Genomic DNA, 27,271 nt, shown 5'->3' on the forward strand with positions numbered 1-27,271 from the left:
GTGCATCATTCATGATTTCCAAAAATTGTTTTTATATTTTTATTCATGAGATCATGGGGCAGTTTTCTGCTTCACCTCAGTTCATCTTTACCAACCTCTGGCCCAGTTTTGTCTTAACATATGCTTGTTTCTGTGCACGGTAGAGACAAGTATCCACTTGCATGTGAAGACAGAAGGTGGCATTGGATTTCAGAAGTGGTTCTAGAGCCCATGCATTGATTTCTACCACAGAATTGTGTTTTGTTTTAATGCATTGCAGCCTGGAGGTATACAGATGATGGCTATTCAATACTGGTCTTCGGTCTTGACCTCTGCGTACCAGGATCAACATAAAATTCTACATTGTTTATTTTTCTTTTATTTTATTACATTTTATTTTCAATTCAGACTTTAATGATTTTAAATTTTCATCACAGTTTGTTTTTATTGTTTTTTTGCACATCATCTCAACTATTTTTGGGAACTCCTTTTTGGGTTTGGTTTGCTGTCCACTAAATTTATCTGTAATTGTTGCTTTATGTGAATGAGCTAATTGCTAAAGGTTTTAATCTGTCGTTTGCAGTCCGGACATCTGTAACTGTTCAACTTTTTTGCATATTGTGTGCACTGACAGATGCCCTGATAAATTGATCTTCACTACAAACCACCCCTTTCACATCAAAGTTATTATTATGCTAAGTTGCACTGAAATGTATAAAAACATCTTGAATTACGGGGGTTGTCAAAAGTCAGTTTGAAAAGCTTTTGACATCTGTGTTGCCTTCATAACGAACAACATCGCTGTCAAGCTGCAAGGTAAGATCGTTGAAAGGGCCATTTTGGTGTTATGTGGCAGTAAAAACCTCTCTAACTGCACCTTTAAATAGCGAGACTCATTACCGTTCAAATGATGTGTGAAAAATACCCTTGAATTAAACCCTCTAAATCTTAAAACTCTGACTCTTTGTGTCATTTCATTTCCAGAGTAATAAGCAAAACACACAAAACCTCTATAGTCCTCTGCTCAAGAAACCAAAGGAGGATGAAGGACTCCATTCTCTCTTGTCATTGTCTCTCCTACAGCCAGACTCCTGCCTCTTAATCAGCCTGAAAAATGACTAATTCAAAACTGAGGATTCTCCAAACTCTGCAAATCTTTCTTTCATACAAATATACACAACTACACAAAGATTCTCGCAGCGTGGCTCACGGCCCTATCAATACCCTGCACTAGCTCTAAACATCTGAAACATCGAATATATTAGGCAAAAACCACAGCAGAAATGCTTGTATAACTCCCAAGAACATTTTAGGGAAGAACTATTCCGTGATAGATAACTAGATGCAAAAATGTTTGTGGTGAAGAGCATCAGGTGGATTCTTACAATCATCATCTACTCACTATGCATTTTAGGAGACAAAAGAGACAAAAGCCAACCTAATTTAAGTGATCGCAAATGAAAGCTTTGAGAAATCATATTAAATCCAACACCCATCTAAAAATTATCATTAATCACCATAGAGATAGACTATTAAATCTGATTGAACATTTTACAGTGAAAATGGAATATGCAAAAGAACATGCCATGCGATGCGTAAAGCAGCAGTCCAAATGACTGATGCAAACAGCTTAGATTTATTACCACATTAAAGCAGCTCGGTATGTGAGGTTTGCAATGAGAAGGGCGTGGACACGAAATGTTATTTTGCATCAAATGTTAATGTGACGTTTCCATTACCTTTATGTTAAGAACTTATTAAACACATACCAAAGGAAATGAACCCACTCTCACTCCAACAGCGCCAAATATGACACTTTTCAAAGCCGCTTGTGTAAAAAAAATATGCACAATGCATCCAGTGACACTGGTGCTGTGACTCAATAGCTAATAGTAATCTTCCTGAAACGCTGCGTAGGGGAATTTGTGAAGGGTCCTTTAGCATTACATTAAAAATGCAAAGGGTGCCTTTAAGTGTGCGAGGGTTAATGCTGTGAATGGATGTATTTTAACCTAATCCATGATCTTTTCTTAAATGAAATTGTTTTGTTGCATAAACCAAACAGCCAATAAAAGCAAAACTAAACAGAACTGTCATTCGCACTACAGCTATTCCCTTCTACTCCTTTCTCTGGACCTTATCGCTTCATCAAACAGACCATTAGCTCCAATATTAGTCCAATATTGCTGCGAGTGCTGATTGAAGGAACTATGAGAAACGCTTCCTCTCTCCAACGCCAACGCCTTTTGATAAAATGACAGATTGTGGCACATTTTTAGCAGCCAAACAGAAACTTGGAGAATAGCTACGTTCTTGATTTCCTTGTTTAGCTGTGAGAGATATGCACTGTCCTTTTGTTTTTGTCAGTATGACAATCTCAGTCAAACAATGATGTTCAGAGAGGGAACTGAGATGGCGAGCAAGATTTCAAGGGTACGCTTTCCCTCCCCTCCCGCCGCTTGGCTCTGCCCTGCATCACACCTTCTATCCCTGGGTGTGAGCTGAGACGCCTTGTTAGTATTCTGAATCACAACCCCAAAGGCAGAATGCCTGTCTAGCTATCTGTTAACATCTGGGCTTCCTGTCTGTTTGTCTACATCTCTCTCTCTTCCTGTCATCTTTGTAGTACTGTGAAATAAGCTCAGAATTCCTCAATGAAATATGAACAATGCTTTGTAAATGTGTTTGCAGGAAAATGGCGTTGAATGCCTGAATGGATGATAAACAATGTGAGATAATGACATGCTTTGAGTATATGTCTGGGTTTTGTATCTCCAAAGAGGGAGGGAAAAGGGAGGAAAAATCTCATATCTATGTTTGCGTGCATTGTTGGGATTCAAAAGGTGGGAATATCTCAAAGTGAAGTGTGTGTCTGTGTGTGTTTGCTTATACCCTGTAGTCACTGTGTATATGAACAGCAGCTATAGACTCAGAGCGTGTTTTCCCCTACTGCTCCAGAGCTGTCTTTGACTACCCAGCTGCTTTTAACACATGTTCCAGTCACAGAAAAAATACACCTCTGAGTCTGGAGGATGACAGGAGGGTGGGGAGCTCTGCCTCATAACTAATCACCATTCTGCCTGTTAATTAGCAGGAAGAAAAATGAAGGATAGTTTCAGTGCAAGGGGAGGGAATGGAGGTTCAAGGAGGAGATAAGGGAAGGGAGTGTGATCATGTCAACCAAACTTCATTTACCTTCTGACACCAGTGCATATTAGCTTCCGCATGTTCTATAAAATAACTCCATATGCTACTGCTGATGAGGCACAGAGGAGGTGCCAAAGCCTACTGTCAGGGGATAGCACTTTCTGACACGATGAATGATTAAGGCTTTGAACCTATGTTGCCGCTATAGGTTGCCTGGCTAAGCAGGTGAGCCACATGCCAAATGGCTGCAGGGGCTTGGGTTTGATTTCACACCGGACTGTTTCTTGTGAGTCATTGGCCCTTGCTCTGGCTTAATGTTCTTAAATGTTCTGCCCAGTAAAGGCAAAATAACCCCCCAAAAGAGGATTTCAACTTATATGTGGTTAAACCCATCATGTATTTTCATAAGCACACTGTCAGTAATAGTTTTAACTAGATAAATTGTTTATTACTGAATTTAACAGGGGATTAATAGCTTGCTTTTTTACTAACATCTGTTCACAGGCAGCTGTAATGATGTGGCAATTTCTGTTGTGCAGTTTATGGAGTTCTTTAAATGACATTAAAGTTTTACAAGTCATTTTAGCTGAAATCACCTTTGAAGCTGCAGTTATGAGTGCTAATGCAACCAGCTAGCTTTTATTAGCAAAGCTGCTAAGCTAATCTAACCTGCTGTAATCTGATATTTACTGTACAAACTCAAGTGTGGCGATTCGATCTAACGCTCAAAAATAAGCAAGGAGCTCCTGAAATACAAATTTCAGAAGATTTCATTCCAATCTTGACTGTAACAACTGTACGTTAAGAATTTTGTTGAACTCCATCCAGAAAAAAGGAGGATGTCTTAAACTATACAAATGTAAACATTGCTTCTAGCAATGGACTAACAAATATACATGACCTTTTTTGATATGTATTCTTATTAACAGACACCCCCCCCCCCCCCTCCTTAAACTAAATTCTTTTATAAGATAGCATACAACATCCTGTAAGGATCAATACTATGATTGTATCACCTTTCACTTGAAATCTGGAGCTGAACACACCTATAGTCTCTAGCTCAGTATAAAATGTATCTGTGCCTGAGACAATTAGTCCACATGTGACTAAAGCTGGCTAACCCAGAACTGCAGGAAATTACAATTTCCAGCTGTTAGATGTTGGATCATTTTGCCACAGTGAAATTAACAACTTTTTACGCTGGCATGAACAGATGCCTTAGAAAAATTAGCAAACATGAGAGGGAGAGACGCCGCATGTTACCGAAATTTGGCGCTTTATCTCGTCTGTTCACAATAATTGCATGTAAACTTAAAGTATCTACATATAATCTGTAACACAGGTAATGTTGGACCGGACCAGGTTTTCCCTAATTACCTGACTTCTTGGAAATGATTTTCTTCAGGCTCACTATCAAAGGCAATCATTATTTGGCAGCAGGGGTTCTCGCCACACTCAATAGACACATTTATCACACTGCACCGAGTCTTTTGACTCGCTGCCACATTTCATATGGCACACCAACTGGTGCGGTTGATGTTTTCAAGTATTACTGAATTGGGCGTTACCCCTAATTTCCATAACTTGACCTACAAGGCACGCATAATAAAATCAAGATTTGCATATGCATTGAAGCACAGATGCAATATGGCATTATGTTAATTGCTAAATATTGAAATAAATTATTTAAAATCTATTCACTGTGTGGGGCTGGTGAATGCTGTGGTATTTTAATTTGCTCAGTTTTGAGATACAGCACCTGCTGCAGTCCATGATATAGTCCTGTTGAGTGTATGAATGCATTACAGAAGGAGGCTGAGGGCATGCGGCTGATTTAAGCCACATTTGCTTTCCACCACAGTCTAATTTTTACCACTGGGAAGGTCAGGATGACTGACAGAAATCCATTTTATCATCCATTCTTATAAGCGGAAAAAAGCAGACCTCAGTCATTTCTTTTATAATAAGAAACACACACACACAGACGCACACTCTCATACACACAAACAAACAAACATGTACACACGCAACCATCATTGCTTCACTCTCAATATCAAAGCATAATCAGTGGCTGACACTTCTCTCATTGTTATTGATGAGCTATGGGGGAAGAATAGGTATGAGCTGGCTGCAGTGTGCCCCGATTGTTCTAAGCTGAAAAATAAATAACAATAATGCCAAAACGTCTCCAATGAAGACAGTCTTTTACCTGTATCTCGGCGCGCAGCGGCACATTGTGCGATCTGTCTTTTGCAGCGGTGGAGCAGAGCAGGTAGAGACATCATTTATACCTTGAGAGAGGTTTTATAGATGTCTACTGTTACATGTGAGCTGTTTACATACATAAGTAATATGCAGCTGCTGGGATGTGCCTATCCTCGAAACGCATATGACAAAAAGAAAAGTACAGGAACTTTTGTTTGAGTTAAATGTATATAATGCTACTGTAGTAGTAATAGTAGTAGTAGTAGACTATTTGGCGTAATGAATGTAAACAACTTAATTAAGGTGATGACATAACAATCTGTTAATAAGCTGTTTCACTGTCTGTGGACGTGTAAAGTCTGTATGATGTACGATTAGATCCATAATATAATGGTGTGATTAGGATATACATTGTCAAGCCAAAGAATTACAGGGTCAGAAATTGCACATGAAAACACAGCCACAGTAATTATGGCTTCATTAAGGTTCTCACTAATGAGCCACTTTACTGCTGAAGTAAATACATGGTGAATATAGTTAAGTGAGGTTATAGTGTCCTCATTTCTCTTCCCCCCCTTTTTGGATGGTATCCTGAATACATTTTCCATCCCTGCTAAATAGTGTTTACAGTACACTACATTTCCTTGAGCTGTACCCTGGTGTAATTGCTGCTGCGATGTCCCCATTTTGGTGTAGGCACCATTACATTTTTATCAGCTAAGACAGTAAACAAGGGTGCCGCGACCATCTCATCCATCAAGTAAAAAAAAAGAAATCTACCCATCAAATGTGAACTAACAAGCAAAGCAAAACATTGCAGTAAGTGCGGGGGCATAAAAAGAAAACCAGCACATGACGCTCTGGTCTAGCGTGCCCTATCCAAATGCTCCAAGAAGTCATTAAGCTCTTGGAGGATGAAGACATCCCAGCTTGTTTGCCTCTCACATAAGCAGGGCTGAACTTGAAACTGGGAGCTGGCACTGTATCACGCAGGAGTGTGCACTACATCATAACGGAGCTCCCAAGATGCAAGGCTGTAACAGGTGCTGTTTCAAAGCACTAGAGATAACAGAGAGGAAGAAAAAGGGCGAGGGGAGACGGACACAGTGAGAGAGAAGGGATGCTGCTAAAGGAGATGTACTCCTCTTCATCTTCAGAGATGTCTTTTTGCTTTTATTTGCGAACGGGAGTATGTTTGTGCATGGGCATGCAATTTGGAAAAAACAAAAAAAACAAAAAACCCAAGCAGAAACAAACTGGGAAATTCTAATTCTGTTTTGAAAAGATGAATATTTAAAGCTATACTCCTCAAGCATAGGGATGGATTTACCAGTCGTCCATATGGATTAAATATTCATAAGATTTGCACTTCTAGTCCTAGTATTATTAACCCTTAGGTCTTAAGGTTTTTGCACTTCTAGTGATTAAAAAAATAGACATTTACTAGAATTAAAGCTATGTATTTCCCTTCTGAACTAAAGGAAAATAAACACAACCAAGTCCATTGTTTCAACTATCTTGAATATCGAGTAACAGCCATCTCTGAATGCATTTTCTTATGCTTTCTTTTGTGAACGGATCAATTTTTGAGCAAGGTTTAGAGAGAAAACCAGGAAAGGGCTTTGTCATTTGGCTCTCAGGGGTCAGGTTTTGCATTTTACAGGCTCAATAATTGGGGCATTTAGAAATAAGTGTAACAAATTTCTCCATTGAGTGATTTCATAATGGAGCCAGGCATCAAAACAATTCATAATGAATTTGCACACCAACCATCACCAGGGAATCGCCACCGGGATACATCCACATTACTTATTTTTGTTCTTGCTACTTAACCCCTCCCACCCCTCCGACTCTTTGCTATCCAGGCCACTTAGTCACCGTACTCCACACTATGGGTAATATCATGTATTTTTCCTAACAAGGAAAAGGTAAGGAGGAGTTTAACAGTGACTAAAATGCACAAACAATTTCAACTTCAACTGTGCTTGTTTATACAGTATGGCACATTAGGACTTCTAAGCCGTTAGCAGTGATAACTGTGTGAATATTTGGACTGAGATAATCCTTGCTATTTTAAAGATACCACAGAGCTTGAGAGCCATCAAAACAATATCTCCCTGAACCACCAGAGACGTGTCTGTGACTTTTATTATTCATTAGGCTTCTCTTTCCTGCAAGCGACTGCCAGCACCAGACAGCCACAACACATCCTTTTGGCTGTCTCCACTTCTGATGCAGGGGCATTACAAATTTAGCAGGGGGGTTTGAACTGTACCTTGAGAGGACATAATGTGATTATTAATAATAATAATATCAATAATAAAGAAAGATGACTAGAGAGGGGGGAAAACCCACTCAGGGCCTGCGCCGTAAACGAGGTGCGTAAAAGCGTATTCTCTTTGATATTATTTACATGGCCCTTTAGGAACGGCGCCAGTGGAAAAAAAGCGATTAAGTTCAACTGTGTTGCTTTAACCCAGCAACTGGAGAAAAGCCATTCTTGAGACCATACATTGCTTGTGAATGATTTTTTGTGTCTGGCTAAAAGGTGCCAAGAATTGTAGCATCATCACAGCAGGAGTGAGAGTGACCTAAATAATTCACCTCCTCTCTGTAATAGTCAAAGATGTATGTAGCATCATAGTCTTGTCTAGACAGATCACATGAAGTGGGAGAGCTTTGTCAAAAAGTTGGTGATACTTTTAGGATTGAGAGAAAACATGATGGGCGGATTTAAATCTTAATGCGCTTAAAAATGTTGGAACTTGTGTACATTTTACAAGCATTTACTTCACATGTTTTAAACGCAAACAAAGTAGTAGCTTTATTAAAAAAATATTATTTATGTTTAAATCATTTATTTAAAAAAAACACACTTTGCAAGATTTTGTGTAGGATGGTGCTCATTATTGTGTTATAAAATCTTTGGCACCACATCAATCTTTAAAAATCTCTATTTCCCTGCATTATCTTTTAATAAGGTGTTGCTGCAAACAAATAACGGAGAAGAAATTACCTTTATCCGATAAAGTGCTTTAGCTTGTAAATAAGTGCGACATTAAATGCAGATGTCTCTTGGATATCATAGCCCGAGAGGGATGTTTTGTTGTAGACTAGCAATTTAGTCTTGAAGAAGAGGGCATTGCCATTTAAACGTGATTATACTGTGATTATAGGATGAGAGAGTATAGGGAGAGAAACTGATCTGCTTATACATTACATTTGACTAACACTTGACACAAAGTATCAGCAGTTCTTTAAACACTGTCATCTCCAGGAGACGAAACATTAACCCCCTGTGTATCACAGCTTATTTTTGATTTTACCTTTTTATAAGAGATTCAGTACTGGCTTTCCTGTTTTACGCTTCTTTCCAGATATATAGGGAGTGCAGCATCTCTCTTTTTTGGCCTGTGTGTGTTTTGGTACTACGCTTTAGGCTAGGGCTGTTCGATATAACGATATATATTGGATGAGGATATAAAAACGTCTATCGTTTCATTTTACGCGTTTGTTTCGTGGTGTCGCAAAATAAACTGTTTACGGCAATATTTTTTCATTATTTTGATGGTCACTGTAGTAGCTATATTAATTTCTTAATCAATGCCACTAAATTCTTGGATGACACACTACACCAAATAAACATATGATATATGGATACTGTAGTTACAATACATTAATCTTGCAAAAAAAAGTGCTTAAGTAAGTACTTACAGTAAGCCTAGTGGCTATCTTCAGTCTGTCACACGCTTCTGTTCCATCTTTATGTTTACACTAACATTCATGCTTCTAATTAGTAAGTATGAATGCAGTCACCATCATATGCCACATTTAATTAATTTTTACATTAGAAATGGGTGGAAAAAAACTGACACTTAGAATGCACTCAAGAGCTTTAAGTATCATCTGTACAGGATTATGCTGTGGTTTTCTCTGTAAACATCAATATAATGATGTATGCTTAGTCTCCCTTCTTGGCCTACACAGTCCCAAATTTGTCTCTGGGTTTTAGATCTGGGGGATCACTCTGCTCTGTCATGCGCAGCAGAGTGCAAAAGCCACAGTGCAACATAGCTCCAGGTGCTAATGCTAATCGGCATTCGTATCAGAAGCTCATCAAGAGGTCAGGTCGAGTTAACCTTTTCCCTGAGACAGCCGAGCCCCCCTCCTCTGCGCCGCGCGCAGGCCAGCCTTCTCCTGAAGATGGATATTGCATTTTCAAGAGCTTTATTAAAAGGTGTTTCTTAAAGGAAAGCGGACACTGCTGCCTTTTCTGTCCAGCATTTTGGATGCTGTTGACATCTACAACCTTAATCCTGTCGGTGGCATTCAGCATGATTGAACTCAAATCATTGTAAATGCTAATGGACTTTAAAGGGCCTCTGCATACTCGCCATAAAAATACACGCGCGGTGACAAATACTCAGCCGCACACTGAAAGTGTACAACACTGTCAAGGTAGAGCTTTGTCTGTAGATGAACTGTCTTGAAGTCAAACCCTCCAGCTCAGCTACAGTATCATCTGTAAAAGATGGATTAGAGTTCCCTATAACTACTCTCTCACTGAGGCACAATGTAATAATGTGAGTGTGTATGTGTGTGTGTGTGGGTGTGCTAGAGAGAAGAGGGCACATCTTAAAGTGACTGCACACAGCTACCGTGCCTACTCTGGTATGTTTACTTCTGCAACCTGCCTACAAGTGTGAGAGGTTTAAAGGAGTCTGCTCTGATAGAGACAACTGGAACAGCTTACACTGCTCCCTAAAAAAAAGCAAACAAGTGTCTTGGGGGGGGGGGGGAGGGATTGCTCTTGTTGTGATCAATCTGACTGCCTTAGCCAACCAACCTTGAATAGATGGCCACATTTCACCCTGCAGGCAGACACAACTATGCAGCACAATGTCGCGCAGACTGAATGACATCCCACCCCGGCTTAAAATCTGCCATCAACCTCTTCTTTTCCCTTATGCCCATACAATTGTTTACACAATATCTCACAGCATAATAGAGGCTAAACGCTTCCTAAATGTGTCGAGATCATAAATGTGTGCAAGTAAACAACACAGTTTATAAGACCTGGATCTTGTTAGCCTCTTTATTACACCTGTGGTTACTTGAAAAACGCCTGTGACGATGGCTGCAAATAGAAAACACTGTCAAACTCCAAAGACCGATTGCTGCAATCACCCAGCGAGAATTATAGTTATCACAAACAGAGACCTTTCATAGGCATAACAAAGACTTAGCAACAGCAATATCGCTGCCAGTGTGAGAGGCCCAAAACAATGTATCAAAGAAATATGAAAAAAACAGCCACACGTTTCAGCTGCTTTGGAGAGGCGAGATATCAAAGAAACTTGCAGATCAGTGAGGCTGGGTAGGTGCTGCACTCTCGAGAATTTTCATGTCATAAGGAACTGTCAGGTTCTTCGATGCAGAACACGGCATTCCCACTGTGGAACTAGTGAAACCGATCTCACGGAGGGAGCGAGATCCGCGTCGAATATTCACGATCAGTACTTCTTGGCATCGCTTTAAAAGCAGCGGGTACAGTACCGGTAATTTCCGGTCATTAAAACACGCAAGATTAAACAGGTGTGCTCTAACACAAACCACAATCCCTTCGCAAACATCACCAACTGAGTTTGATGCTTAAATGTAACCTAGCAACAAGCGAGAGCAAACTAAACAGCAAATGAAAACAGAGCACAAGAAAAGAAGGAAAATGTTCTGAACTGGTTACAGTGTGTCCAGTGTTACCACGGCAGTCAAAGCACCAGTTCTCAAGGACATCTTGTGCATACCTACAGTATGTGATACTACTGTGTGCTGTTAGAACTGATGCATCTTTATTTTATTTTCCTCATTATCCATTCTCAAGCTTGCAAATTTTTAAATATAGATGTTGTACTCAAGATGCCGCCTACTGTACTTGACTGAAACCTGTAAGAAATGCACATAATCTAATGGACTTGCTGTATTCAAAAATCACACATCCGTTGCTTACTGATGACCTTTCGATAAACACCGATTGCTTAACAGTTGGCATTTATTAAATTTAATGCTAGTATGAATAGTACTGTAGCTCACAAATGTTGCATAAGAGCAGGAAAAGATGCAGGAGCAGAGCATACTTAGAACATCTTGTTTCCACTCTTGCAGCGGTCTGAATGCCCTTGAGGGATGTTTTTAAAATGACAGGTATGCCTCCTTCTTTGTTCATACCAGCTCTTATAAGCTCCTTTAAATATTTAACATCATGCATCGACTTCATTTAGCATTCGGACAGTGTATTTGAAAGATCCCAATTAAAAAAGTTTAGACTTTTAGCCATAATAAAAGACTCATGCAGTTAGAATTAACCATGCTGTAAGGTCATGGTTTTTGCACAGCACTGAGCCCCAAGATGCAGCTGGGAAACATAACAAATATGGTCTTTAGGCAGTGAGAAAACAAATTCCATCTAAAAGATTTAAGAAATGGATTTCATTCACAGTTAGAAGTGAAAAACAAGGCACCAGACCAAAGTTATAGCTGCAAAGCTAATTGGAGGAGAATTGAGCTGGAGAAATAACCTCGCAGTCTCACTGCCGATGTCAGCCATTATAGATTTTCTGTGTGGACAGTGATATATATTTACTATACACTCTAAATACACCAATGTTTTATGATTTACCTATTGGCGAGTTTTTGTGTGAGCAAAGTCTATTTTTTAACTCCAGGGTGGCTATGAATTGGTATCGATTAAATTCTAATTCAATTCCCCTCGTTTTGCTGTTATTGCCAGCAGAAGCTCAGATGCACCGCCTGTCTAGGCAAATGTAGCTCGAGCACAGAAATAGATGACCTCTGTTGCTTTAATTACCCTCAGCCCATCCAGTGTGGTGAGTCTGACTTGCTGGACTATATATTTACATTAACGGCATTAAGGATGGAAAACTGGCATATCGAACTGCCAAAAAAAAAGAAAAAGAAAAGAAAAATCTCAATTATCTTGCTTAGAAATAATTCAGCTGACAATTATCACCTAGTGAATGTTTCACAGTTGATTTGAGCTGCTTTTCAATGAAATTACACCATTTTGTCAGAGAGCATTGCACTGCAGCGAGAGCCAGATGATTCTCTCCTCCGTTTGTTTCACTCCCCGGTAGCAAAACAAACCCAAATCCTATATCCATCTGAGGTAAGCTGGGCTCCAACTATATAGTTGTCAGTGGATTCGCTTCCATGTTTAGCCTTTGGTTAAATTCATTATAACCATCTCTCTCGTAGTTTGAATCATGGCTAAAAGGAAGAGCATGAAAGTGATGGGCAAAAGAGGTGAAATTGAAGGCTGGGTGACTCTGGGAATTTTAAGAGGGAAACCGTCAACGTAGGGTGCATCAGTGTCAGTCAAGCTCCATCCCCAATGATGGCGGCTAATTAGATTTTCCTATGCTCAACAAATCATGCTGATGGGGAGAAACATTTTGCAACTCAATAGCCAGCTGACATGTACTGATAGCATTGTCAGCAGAGTCAGCTGTGCTGCCTGCTAACATGGTTCAAGTGGAGGATTATGGATGATATTACAGATGCATGTTCTGTTTACATGCAGTGACAGATTCCATGAGGGGAAAAATGCCTATAATGAGAAATGAATGAATAAATGGATGAGCGATATCATACTGCATGTTCAGAGGCATCAGCTAATTTCTTTATATTATTGGTACTATTATTTCCTTACATCATCTGTCTGTCTGTCTCTCTATTCATATCTATCTGTGCTGTTTGCTCTAAATTATTCATCTCTTCTCCAGTCACATCCTTGTTTGACCTTGATGATGCAGACAGTGTTTCAAACACTTTAAAGGAATTTAGTTCAAAATGAGCCCAAAGACTTTGAGTAATCTGCCTTGCTGGATGCACTGCCGGAGTGGTAAAAATCTTCAGTTGTAGCTCTGACTTGGCTCGAGTTTTCATTTGGATTCCAAGATGTGGCAATTCACAACAGATACTTGGCTTTTCCTTCATAGTCACATTAATGAGGACAAATAAAAATAACAGACACTAAAATGGTCAAATTCACAGAAGCCAAATGACCTGGAAATTGTGGAAGGACAGACTCTTCCACACTATACAGTACATTCAAACAATAATATTTATTTCATAGCTGATGGTATTTTAGAGGGGGCAATTCTGCAGAAAAGCACTGTGTTTTTCAGCTTCAACTGCAACTGTCAACTCATGCACATAATTTCTCCCTCAACTGCTTTATCTTGCTTGTGAGGTGCTGCTAGGTACTAATTACTTTCTTATGCGCTGCTGATTAGCTCTGCCTTGAAGTCAAAGCTCCAGAGTGTGTATGTGTAAATTTGTGAGTGTATTCATATGTATGGGTTCTAATCGCTTTTCTTCTGCAAAAAGAAAAATGACAGTTTTTTACAAAGATGACAAATCAAGGTTTGTCCTGCAATTTTTTGATGCAAGATCATGTGTGACTGGGGGAAAATCAATCATGCTGACTTAACAAGAAGTGTCCCTCACTCAGTTCTTTCACTTCGAACGAGTAATGATGAGATTACATTGTCTGGTAATCAACGATAACCTTTAGTGTGTCTCTACCAATCTATCTGTTTGTTCACATCTCTGACAGTGACTTATTAACCTAGAGCAGCTGCAGTGACAGGTATCTGATTAGCAACCAAATTATTCTGAAGGGTTTTCTGTTGTTTTTTTCATTGTGTAGGATGATTATTTATTTATGTGAGCAATTTCTTGGCTTTCTTTGCTATATGTTTATAATAGTCTTGTAGGCTAACGTGCTTCCTCAGGCAGTTGGCAAAATTCTTCTACTTAAGTTAAGCCACCGACATATTTGTACTAAAATAAACCAGCCTCTTTCATTTGTAGGAATTTAGCATTTCTTCAGTTAAGTATTGTTATTGCACTAAATTACGCTAAATAAAGAACTTTATGGTACTGTGGAAAAGTCTTGAGCCACCCACCATTTTCTTTTATATGTACACATCTTCATATTTTACTTCCAAAACTGGAAGTTTTTCTAATTTTTTCCCCCCAAAGTGATCTTGAGCTTTCGTTCTCCAGATTTTCTGAAGGTCTGACGCTTTCTTTCAACAATAGCTGCTTTTCCCTTATTTTCAGTCCAGTCCTTATACCGGACCGGAAGAGGAATGCTCTTTGCCTTTTTTAAGCGTAAAAAAAGTGTTGTGTCTGCATATTTAGGCACATAAGACAAAACACAACTTGGTCCATTGAATCGATAAAAAATGACAACAGTAGGACAGTTTGATAAGCGTAAAATAGTATTTATGAACCAGCATCATGGTTCCTGAAGAAGTACTAGATGAGAACTTAGCATAGCTTTTTCTCTTGTTTGGTGTGTCTTAAATTACTGGACAAGTTGAGGATAAATGAAGAAGTGATAGGGCTAAGAATCTATCTGCAACAGATGGACACTATCTGAAAGTCATGCTGAAAGATACATCTGGCACTTCAGTTGATCCATCTACTGTGCCTCATCAGAAATGGTCTCAGTGGTAGGGTGGCTTTTAAGAAGCCATTCTTAAGAGCCACCCTACCTGAGCTTTTTTTGTTTTGTTTACCAAATTACAAAAGAACTGGACTGAAAATTGGTGTGAGAAGGTTTATGGAGTGATAAATCCAAATGTAAAAGAGGTCAGACAGTGAGGCCTACAGCCATCAGTGAAAAATGATGGTGGCTATGTCTTGGTTAGGGGTCGAATTTCAACCAGTGGTGTTGTGGTCTCGTCAAAACTGATGGAATTATGAGTTCAGAAAAGTACCGTCAGATTTCAGTCTGCAATGGCTGCATTTTTTTCATACATCAATGATCCCACAAACACTGCCGATGCAGTAAAAGCTCACCTGCATAGAAAATATACTGTCAATCATGGATTGGCCTCAGCAGAGCCCAGACCTTAACATTATTGAAGCACTGTGGGATCATGTGTTCAGAGAACAGAACAAAAGGCAGCCAACTTTTAAAGAAGAGCTTTGAATGTCCTTCAAGAAGCCTGGAGTACTATTCTGAAATAAATTACCAGAAACCTGTGTTGAAGAATAAAGGTGGTCATATTAAATACTCCCATTTTTGCCTCATTAACTGCATTTCCATGCATGTTTACACATATTTGAATAAACACCTATTTTAATTTTTTTCTGTCTCTTTCTGGTAAGCAAACGCCATCACTTAAAAATAAATCGTGACGTATCGGGCTGATAAAAAAAACGTTAACTGCAATTTCTGGGGTGTAAAAGTTACCACGCAGCGCATTAGCTATGAGGTGGGAAAGTATTCAAAATAAGGTCACAATGGAAAAACACAACAATCTCTTTTACTGAAAAGCAAGATTATCTCAGAGGATTTTCAACCATGTTATTCTTTACATGACAGCCTCCGTTAAACAGGTGAGCAAAATAACAAAGAATACTTTATCAAGGCAATTATCTGAGCAGAACTGCACTGGTGAATGTATTCCACTCTTGACTTCTCTTTGATGAAAGCAGCAGGAGCCTTCTCACTCCCTCCTTCTTATCACACTGTCAAGGCAGCTTGCCTGCTCCCACACTGTGCTTGCCAGCAGAAAGGGCACTGCTCGTTAATGCCAGTGAGCTGGAAATGAGTCACAGCACCTTGTCACGTGGCTGATCTGTACCCCGACGGCGCCCTCTGCTCGGGAACTAAAGAACATGGTTTTCCCCGCTCGTTGACATTCAGTGCTGCTTTCATGACTGTTGTTCTCATCAAATTGAGGGAAAAGAGCAAGTGTGCACATGGAGTAAGACGTGCTGAATTGAACTGCAAGGTTGGCGGTGTGGCTACTGGATCCTCTGGTCTTACATATTGCAGTCTTCAGTAAAAAATATGCACTCTATGGACTTCGCAATGAAAAACGGTGTGTAAAAGGTGAAAAAATAAACACTTCTCTTTTTTTGGGCTTCATCCGAGCTCGTATATGGTACAAACACCGGGGAGTCGTGCAACATAACTTTAGTTGTGCGTCGGTGTGGTGAGATTATATAAACATTCATTCTCTCACAGTTGATTTGTTTCAACCGGCTCCGTGTTTTCATGTGGGGGCTTGGGAAACATTTGATATAATCAGGTTATTTTCCACAGTTTTCCAATGTTCTGTGTGGAATATAGAGACAGTTTTCTCAGTGACTTCACATCAGTGCCATATCTTGTGCAGGCTTTGAGGGACCACGCTCACCTTGAATTCTGTGCTAATCTCCAATGGCGTGTTTTTCAAATGCGCTGAAGACGAATCTGCACAATCTGAACTCGGACACTGTTTCTTAGCCTCTCTTTTCTCAACAACCGTGAAAACATTACGTCTGTCACACTAAGTCGAATCTTCATAAAACCCCAAGCATAACACAAAGATAGAAAGCCATCTAATGGGCCGAGCACTGAAAAAGGACTTCTGTATTGCTGCATCTCACAGTAAAAGACCTCGCTAGAACCATGAGTATGAATTAATGTAAATTACTTTCCAAGTGCTAGTCCTGTCCGCTGCAACATAAAAATAGCATAATAAAAGTAGAAGCCTAAAGGCAGAGTTTAAATACAGAAAGCTCCCGCATTAAAGCAGAAAACTCAGGATCAGAAGCTGCTATCATTTCCAATGTTGGCCTGTTCTTAACACAAGAGTCAAACAGCAACAAAGTCAAATTTATAAATTATTGATGCAACTGTAGGTTTACTTCACCACACCAAATCATACCAACTCAGTGGTCTTCTGGTCTAAATGCAAGTTGATGCTAGAAAAGCATTGTGTAATATTCTGTAATGCAATTACTGCAGATATTAATTATTACTTGGCATTGCTGCTGCTAACTTCTTCTAAACGGTTATAAATTAGGCTTTTAAAAACACCTTTATGAGCCCAGCTTGTCTAACATCCTTACTAACGTGAACAGATGGTGATGGACTCACAGCTGATTCACTCTGTGTGGCCATTTCTCAAGCTGAACACAATGTCTTTTTATTCAATCCTAACTCGATGTTAGTGTTGTAGCTAAGCAGTCATGTTACATATCAATATTAAAGCATTCTGAAGCACTACTAGGAAACTGTGTTTGTAGACACATGAACCAGCGTCTTTAATCATGGCAGCTTTCTTATTTTCCCAATTTCAATGCTTCATAACATACCGTAATTGTCGGGCTATAAGCCGCTACTTTTTGCACAAGCTTTGAACCCTGCGGCTTTTAGTCAGGTGCGGCTTTTCTATGGATTTTCCATGATTTTTGTGATATCGTAAGACGATTTGTTTTGTTTGTTCCGCTGTTGTACGGCACTACGTTGCCTGGCGGAAGGATCGGGGTTCAAGAGTGGTATGTTAGTCACATGTCCGTCCGCCAGGCAACGTAGTGCCGTACGAAGTAGCGCGAAAAACAAACTTCAAAGTAGCGCTACGCATTCAGCGGGAGGCGTGGATGACGAGCGGCGATAAACTTGCGAAAAGCAAGTTATGCCCAACTCCACCGGTGGATTCTGACAGCGTGGAAAAGTGCGAAAACATCCACGATCACCAACGGATTTTGAAGGGCTGGACTGCTGCATGATGGAGAGGAGGACACCGCCACGGCCCTTCTGAGGGTGTTCGACTCTGACACTGACAACGAGGATTTCTTTGGTTTTGAAAGTGATAACGAAGGAGAGAAGCGGAGAGTGGATGACGAAGCCATCCTGAGCCTGTTCGTTTCCGACATTGGAGAAGAGGACTTTGGTGGTTTTAGAGCGCAAGAAGAAGAGAAAGATGGTGAATGACTGACTTTTCTTCTTGTTAAAGCCGTGTCACTGCACCTGAGCCTAAAAGGTAGTCCGAATCTATTTTTCTGGTGTGCTGTAGGTTACTGTTATGTACAACATGTGCAAATATGTACCCATAACTTGTTTTTCAAAATATTAATAAAAGGGGTGTGTCTCCAAACAGCCATCTCTTTCCTGACAATTCCCTTTGTGCATATTCTCTTACATATGATAAGTCAACATTGAAACACCTGCGGCTTTTAGTCAGGTGCGGCTAATGTATGTACAAAACAGGATTTTCCCCTGATTTTAGCTTGTGCGGCTAATATTCAGGTGCGCTTTGTAGTCCGGGAAATACGGTAATGACTTTACTGTAGTTCGCAAATCCTGTTTGCAAACCAATATTATTATTCAACTTACTCCAGGAAGCCCTAATGTTGCTTTAAATCCAGGAAATAGTCTGCCACAATGATATATTTAAATATGTATGCATGCATGTGTTTAGTAGCCATTACAGATAAACATTGTAGTAATTTCATGGACCTCACTGTGTTAGGGCCCTGGAAAGTTAGCTACACTATTCCACTTTGTACAACATCCCAGTTTCATGAAGTCACATTACCATTACCAAGGCCAGGCCCTCAAAATAATACATGAGAAAATGATATGAGACAGCAATTAGTTTGATCATAATTGTAAATTCATAAAAACTACTTAGACAAATTATTTTGTGAGTTTGCATTCATTGCTTTCTAGAAGTTAATATGTGGTAAATGCACATTTAGCCCTTTTTTTGTATCCACTTCCTCTAATTTTAACTGATTTCCTTTCCATTCTTTGAATTTATATTCAGAATTAGGAAATGAACACTTAACTTTAACTCTGTCAGTGCACCAGTGTAGCTGTCAAGCACCACTCAAGCAAATCTGTGGAGATTACCAAAAAAGAAGCCTTTTCATTTTTATTGTGCGCCGTCCTCTCTCGGGAATAGGTGACCCAAATTCTGAGTGAGAGTGTAAGCATTCTTTGATAATCTGTTAAAAACACTGTTATATAATCTTTAAGAATGCATAGGTTTGATCATGGGAAATTTGTGAGACTAACACAGCAACATTTATAGATTTCCCCCCGAGGAGTTTTCCTAATGACACAGTTATTGAATAGAATATCTTAGTTAAATGCTAAATTATGCACGGCTAACATGCTGATCCTTTCAATCTGTTATAAATGGCCTGTATTTATATAGCGCTTTACTAGTCCCTAAGGAGCCCAAAGCGCTTTACATATCCAGGCATCCACCCATTCACACACACATTCACACACTGGTGATGGCAAGCTACATTGTAGCCACAGCCACCCTGGGGCGCACTGACAGAGGCGAGGCTGCCGGACACTGGCGCCACCGGGCCCTCTGACCACCACCAGTAGGCAACGGGTGAAGTGTCTTGCCCAAGGACACAACGACCGAGACTGTCCAAGCCGGGGCTCGAACCGGCAACCTTCCGATTACAAGGCGACCTCCCAACTCTTGAGCCACGATCGCCCCATCGATCGTTATGGTAGAACGTTATCAATTGCTAATTGATGCTAATACCAAAATACAGCTGTCTTTAGTTTTGTTGGAAATTGGTCTTAAACCAAAATTTTGACATTCTTGATTAAAGTAATATTAATAATAATTATATACCAATCTGGCTATTATTGTTATTGAGATCTGGAGCAAAGTGGTGGACAGCTGGCAGTATGACTCCTAGAGGCACACTATTAACATGCCACATTTTTAAAGCCTTTCAGCAAACTAAAACTATAGATGTCAACTCTGCTTAGTGGTCTATCTGTCATGGTCTGGGTGTGTGGCTGTAAAATTTCACTGAAGGTCTGGACCTCCCTGGTATCCACCCATGGGCAGGGCCTGCAGCCTCCCTCACCTGGAGCTGATTGAGGCAATCAGGTTGGAGATTTAAGCTGCTTGCTGACACTGTTTCCTCGCCAGTTCGTCAACTACCCTATTTACTCCTGGAAATTCCATCACACTGAACCACTCATCTTGGAAATCTGGTTAACCCGCCTGCTTTCAGAATCATCTCCTTGCCTCACCTGCCTGCCCTCCTGCCCTTACACCATCTCGGGACCTTCACCGCCCAGGACAGCTGCCACACACCACCAAACCCACCTGGACCGCACCACCTCTCCTTCAACGCTTCCACCTCCCACCTGCACAGTAAGACGAAGATTTCCATAGCTTCCACCCTCTCCAGAACTCCTCATTGGCTACCGCTCAAACACTGCTCTCCTCTCTTCCAGTGCGTACCTAATCACCAGCCAGCTGCCGTTGCTTTCTTGGACCTGTCCCCTTGCTTATCCCTCTCCCCTGGCCAAGACCCTCACGCTCCATGTGTCAAGCCTTAAGTCAAGTATTATTGTAAACGTCAATTTTGTGCTAGTTAATAAACCTTTGTTAAACCCTTTCCTCTGCCTCCGCTTTGGGTTTTCTGCACGTGGGTTTGATTTTTGGTACTCGGCCTCCGGCCGTTTTGTGACACTAGCTTGCTTTAGTCCTCAGAAAAGTGGCTGTGTTTTGGCATTGCTTCCATTTTTCAAAGATAACTTTGCCTGTGATCTTTCCCTTTTGTTTGTCTTTGAAATAAGCTTACTACACGCAGCAGATCAAATACAGAAAGCACAGTGGGCTTACTGAAAGCGAATTGTTAAGAGGAGTACTACTTACTTTACAGACCAGATCAATTTTTCTATGCTGCGAAATATAATTTCTTAGAAGGATCAGCAGTGGGTATAAAAGAGTTGGGGTCGGATCACAAACATTCAAAGAGACTGGAAAATATAAACTAGCCCTGGCTGAGTGTAAACAAATGGAGCAGGAATTTCTTGATCTTTTGAGATAGTGGAGGTGAATTGAAATCAAGAAAAGTGCCCAGTTTAAAAAGATAACACAGGGAGCTGTTTAAAGAAAGGATGAATGGTGTAATATGTCTTCTAAATTGAGAAAGCACAGTCGACTTACTGTAAGCTGTGTATTCTCAGCCAGGTGTAATGGAATGATTGAAGGATAAAGGCCTTGAATTGTGAAAGGCCTGCTTGTTAGAAACAAATTCAGTGTTTGTGGTTAAAAGAAGCTGCTTGGCTAGATTCATCAAGGTATTATTTTAAAATCTGCAGCACTTAATAGCGTTACAATACTGGTAGTTTGAAAGCTTTTAAAGGTTACAACAAAACTACACAGCAACTCTGATTACTGCTGTAAGAAAAATAAAAGTTTGCTGTATTGCCTGGTTGCCTTTGCCCTTCCAAAAATGAGCTCATTGGTCCTAATAAAGTCTGTGCTTTGTCCTTGAGCTCTTTCTTGTAAAGCAGGAAGGCAGAAGGCTGGGAGACAGTAAACAAATAAACAAATGATAAAATTTTTAAAGAGACTGAATAAACAGCCCTTAACTGATTTTTCTTAAAAATATTCAAAACAAGTAAACTATGGTCAAGGACTGACACTGGGCCTATATTAAAAATGTGTTTTTACTGCATTTATTATCTGCGACTGCATCACAGTTAGAAATATTTAACTACATGTAAAGTGCTTAGGCTATACGATATATAGCAAGAACTAGTGTTGGCTAGTATACATATACATGCACTCACCATCATTAAGACACACTAATAGTTTAATAATAAAAAGCAAGCATGCAAGGTCAGCAGAAAGCCTGTGAACTGTATGGACGGAGTCTTATTGTTATTTATGTCACATTCTTGATGTGTCTGTGGCATCTTCCCTCTTTTTTTTAATCCTCCATCTGTCTTTATTGTTCTTGAATATAGCTACATACAAAGTATGCTATACTGTATGCTAATATGCTGCTGTTCTAGAAGTTAGAAGATGGTTGAAAGGCCAAGCTAACTGTGACGTGAAGTACAAAACATAATGCATTATAACGTAATGGATAGTCTGTTTTATGATCCATATATGCAAACATGGCAGGGAAAGCGGGTTAACGTGTTTTGATCCATATTAATCTCCATTTAGGCCCTAATCACGTGTTTTAAGCGAGCAGTACAACCTACAAAACCACCTCAGTCCTCCAATGAGCCACTGAGTAACTGGAGCAGATTGGGATAAAGGCTTCACTCCCATTGTTTTTGAGACACCTTACATATTAATTTCTCCCACCTACAGTATATTTTCAAACCTGTACAACTGGGCTCAGCAGTCTCATAGTGCGAACAGGTTTCTCTAATTATTGTGTTTCTAGCCAAGAGGTCATGAAACTGAGAAACTAGTGAAACAGCTGAAAATACTGAAACATATAACTATGGTATTACCGCAAAGCAGCCACAGCACGAGCACTTATCTCTCTCTCTCTTTTCCCTCATAGTGCCTACAGTGTGGTAATAAAACAAGCCATAACATTTAGAGTTAACTATCAAATATGTGCTATACATGCTTCTCTACATAAATTACACTGAGGGCTCTACAGAAATACTTAAATAAATGAATATGTGTAAGCAGACTTCAACAAAGTCACTCACATGGCAAACATCATTAAAATCTAGGGCTGTAAACAGAAAGCCAGCAACACAGCTGAAATGGAAATCCCAAAAGCATCCAAACTTGCACGCATGGTCCACAATAGATTGGCTCAGAGCCTAATTGGTCAGTAAACAAAAATAGATCTTTATTTTGAAATGAAAGTAGGAGTCTTTCCTTTGCTGTGCCATAATGTAATGTGTATATATAAGCTAATTAATTAATACATCGATTCTTTACTCCAAAGAGGATAAAAACAAAAAAACCAAGACAGTCTAAGGATGCCATACATCATGGTGGTTTAGGTGGTCAGTGTAACTTAATTACTGATGAAAGCAAATGAATTTAATCTGAGTCAGTTTAAACCACATATTTGAAAATACGTTTGGCTGCTCTGTATAAAATGAAATTTTCCTTCTGATTAGAATTAAGACCCTAAATATTAAGCTTTCAGTACTCATGCACGTCAACATTTAGATGTAAAGTCTGTTGAAATGTGAGTTATTACATTAGATCCGTATCTCAGATTATGTGAAGGTTAGCCATAGAAATGTGCTTGATCAACATTACACATCAGCAAACGGAATCAAGCTTTGTGCAAATTAGTAATGTTAAATATTCTGAGCTGCTAATGATCAGATTACTAGATGCGAACCCAGGATCCCTGCGGCATGCGTCGAAAGTACGGGATTGGTGGCATGAAAGCAGATGAAATCTCATTTAAGCAGTGAGGCGATTATTCATGGGTTAACCTAGCTTAATGTAATGCAAGAAAATAATGCTTATACAATCAGCTAATTCAAATGACCCAAAACATCCGTCTATACACATGAGGATAGCATGCTCAAATAAACTGCATTAAGCAAACAAACAAACAAAAAAATGAATATACATATATACAGTTATTAGATGATGTGTGTAATTGTGCCAGGACTAGAGGACTAAGCATCAGCACTTTAGGGATCTACTGTATTTCAGTGACTGTTCTGGTTATATGACCTTCGACTTTGGTTTTGAGTGCAATCAAACCTGATTCTAACTATGGCAGACACCGAGCCATGTAGCTGTCCAAAAGCTAATCAGCAAACACACAAAGTCAGCGGGAAGCCTGCGAATTGCATTAGCCTGTATACGCTTACTTTATTAGGCACACCTGTTCAACTGCTCATTAATGCAAATATCTAATCAGCCATTCATACGGCACCAAGTCTACACTCCCAGTGTATCTAGGCATGCAGACATGGTTAAGGCGATCTGCTGAAGTACCAGAATGAAGAAGAAAGATGATTTAAGTGCCGGTGATACGGTGATATTCTGATGTTCTATAAAAGAGAAAATATCCAGAGAGTGGCAGTTCTCTGGATGGAAATGCCAGAGGTCGGACAAGAATAGCCGGTCTGCTTTTAGCTGATAAGGAAGCAACAATAACTGAAATGACCCCTTGATACACCCAAGGTATGGATAAGAGCATCTCTGAATGCACAACACATTGTTTGGATGTACAGCAGCAGAAGACCACACCAGGTACCACATTCAGATGGCAAGGTTACAATATGATGGAAACAATGTGAAAGCATGGGCCTAATGAATTGTCCAGGGAGTGTATGTTAATACTTTGTGTCTGTCCAGTGTACAAAAATGTGGTAGCTTGAGATCTTAATTGGCCTTGAAAAAAACCCATTTTCTTTCAAAAGCTCTCCTACGTAAGTGAATCAGTACGACAGTTTTAGGTTTTTGTGTTGTTGTTGTTGTTTTTTTGTTGTTGTTTTTTTTTTCCATTTTTAAAGTGGAAAATCTGTAAAGGATGTTTTCTTTGTGTTTGGCACATACTCATTATGTTACTGACAATAGAGAGAGACTTATAAAAACGAACTATAGCCGCATCCCATCTTGAAAAATCTCTGGCCTGATAATTAGAAGTGATGTGGGAAGTTGCCATAGCAACTCTGTAATCCACATCATGTATCTCTATTCACAGACACAGCACAGGTGATAGCCAATGAAATAATTATGCAAATGCAGCCCTGCATATTTAACACCTACCAAATTGATTTCCTATGCACCTGACGAAGTCAAGCGTACAGCATTCTTGTCTTGATAGACTAGCGAAGGAAAAAAAAAAGTCTTTCCTAGGAAATCATTTGTGAGACGAGGTGCTAGAAAAAAAACGTGTTTGAATATGACATTGAAGCACTAATTGAGCAGGAAATACTGCATCAATCAGAAAACAAAACAAAAAACAAATAGTTAAGCGGTCTTTCTTTCCCCACCACAGCCAATATGACAAAAAATGTGAAAATGAAATCTTCCAACTTCACTCAGTGCTCCTTTACACACAGATTGGAGGATGTAAAGTGAAAATTAATGAGATAAGAGGAAACCTAATTAAGTACAAAGCCAGTGGAGGGTGTCTGGGGGATTGCATGGCTTCTAAGCAAGAAATTTCCTTCACATCTGCAGGTCAAAGCTTAGTTTAACCTGACAGGGTGATAACATCAACGTGACATCCATATTTTGGAGCGCTGGTTTGCAATTTTGTCTTGGTGTGACAATATAAGCAAGCTCCCAAAGTATCCTCTCATCCAGGAGGTGACACAAATATCCACTCCATCAACTCAATGTGCAGAGGGTGCCCCAAGTAGCTCTTATCAACACCCTAACACATCCCCTTTTGCCAGCCTGCACTCTGGATGTAAACCCCTCAGTCACCTCACCATGCATGGCGCACAGCCAAAAGTGTCAGCAAACAGCCTGAAGAGCATTCAGTTCGGGAGGTTGAAGCCACACTGGCTCGTTTATGGGTGGCAACAGGTTAGATTAATGTTGTTTAGATAAACCCTAATTATTTTAATTTTAGAAATATACAAAAAAAAACATAATATGTTTTTACAACTGTTATTTTTAATAGCTTGTTGCCATTTGAATGTATGAAGTGGTCGAACAAGGAAAATCCTGGCATACTCAATATTTTCTCCCTTTCAGTAAATCCTGGAAAATGACTCTTCACCTGCCGGTGAGGAGGAAACATACCGGCTATACTGTATCTTTGGGAGTGATAACAGCTTCTAACAGCCATTCGGTGGGCTGATATAACTTCTGAAAAAGGTGACTAAATGTGTATTAAACCGCAGTGCCAAACAGGCGGCGCTGTGCACTCCTCTTTGAGTAATGTGGGGTAAAAACCACAGCGTTCAGCTGTTTTAGAAAATTACTTTATACTGTATCTTGTGAAAACATCAATCCATCCATTTTCTTATCTGCGTAAGGGGGCTGGAGCCTATCCCAGCTGACGTTGGGCGAGATGTGAAGTGCACCTAAGAGAGCCAGACCGTTAAATGACCCCGTCTGAAAACCAAGCCATGCATTTTTGACCTGTTTTAAAGACTTATGTGATCAGAAACAGCACATGATGAGAGGTTTAACTGGCAAAGTTAAGCTGGTTTGGTTTGCTGACAAAAGCAAACATTTTAATATAACATAGGCTTATCTTCTAAACCCTGATAATAAAATAACAAAACCGCTAAACAGTATTGACGCAAGAAAGATAATTATGACAAACTGAATTAAACTAATTACTTATTAATAGTGAAGGCAACAAGAAAAAGGCATAATTATACATGCCTGACTGACTAGTTTATAATACATTAATGTCTACATGTTATTTTTGGCCAGGAAACTACGCCAGACAATTGATGTTGCAGCTCTGTGTTTTGACTTTAATCTGGGTGGGGTTCTCCCTGGCTTGGATCGCATGCGTATAAGTTACTTTGAGCTTGTTTATTACTATGTGCTGATGTGCCCGTGCCCATCATGACTGATCTCTTCCTTTTTCACAACCTCCCTTTTACTGGCAGACAACCGGCTAATGAATAATTTAAACCGCTGCTAACGTCCTCAGCTTAGACAGAGAAAATTGTTTCGGAAACACATGAATGTTTAAAGACAAGTCACTGAACCTCTCTGGTGTCTGGAGGGGCCTCACTGGTGTCATTAATTTGTGCCCAAACTGCTATCAGAAGGTTGAAGCAACAGCACGAGGCTCCATGCAAATTCAGCAGAAGAAAGAAAATCCCTTTGATTTGTTGGGTGGAATCGTTTGTTCGTGTGCTGATACCTTTCCAGACTGATACAAATGAGTGAGGAGCTTTACATTTCAGTGCAAAATGCCAGGCTGCAGTCGGCTGCAAGGGGGAGGGGTTGGTGGGCGGGTGAATTTTAAGCCACCTCTTAGCATTGTTGGCTGTGTCTCTGCTTGGTTTGGCAAGAGTCCCTGTAAGCTCTGCATACAAGGATTCAGTGTGCATGTCCATAAAAACAAACTTTTTTATCACAGCCCCACTGCTGTGCAGGGTATTTATGTCAACATCAAATGAAACGAGAAATGAGATGATAAAATTAATGCTTGCCTCTTTCACCGCTCGACATAGCGGATGGTGATGGTTTCAAACGTGATGCATTTCGGCTTTTATTGCAGGAAAGCTTTGTATAAATAGAGTCTGTGTTAAGCTTTCCATTTGTCAAAAGAGAACCAGATTATTATTGCTATAATATAACTCTTACAGATGCTGAACGAGGCCTGCGCTCTTCTACTGACATCTGTAAATACAGTGTTTAAAATACACACA

General features: G+C 39.8%; 1 protein-coding gene across 1 annotated transcript in view; it reads right to left on the reverse strand.

The window, feature by feature from the left end:
* nrg3b (neuregulin 3b) overlaps positions 1-27,271 on the reverse strand; it is a 223,919-nt gene that overhangs the window by 39,921 nt on the left and 156,727 nt on the right. The window lies entirely within an intron of this gene.

Source organism: Diplotaxodon limnothrissa, linkage group LG8 (assembly GCF_057381915.1).
Source record: "Diplotaxodon limnothrissa isolate DT_005_m linkage group LG8, D_limnothrissa_male_GT1.1, whole genome shotgun sequence".
Lineage (NCBI taxonomy): Eukaryota > Metazoa > Chordata > Actinopteri > Cichliformes > Cichlidae > Diplotaxodon > Diplotaxodon limnothrissa.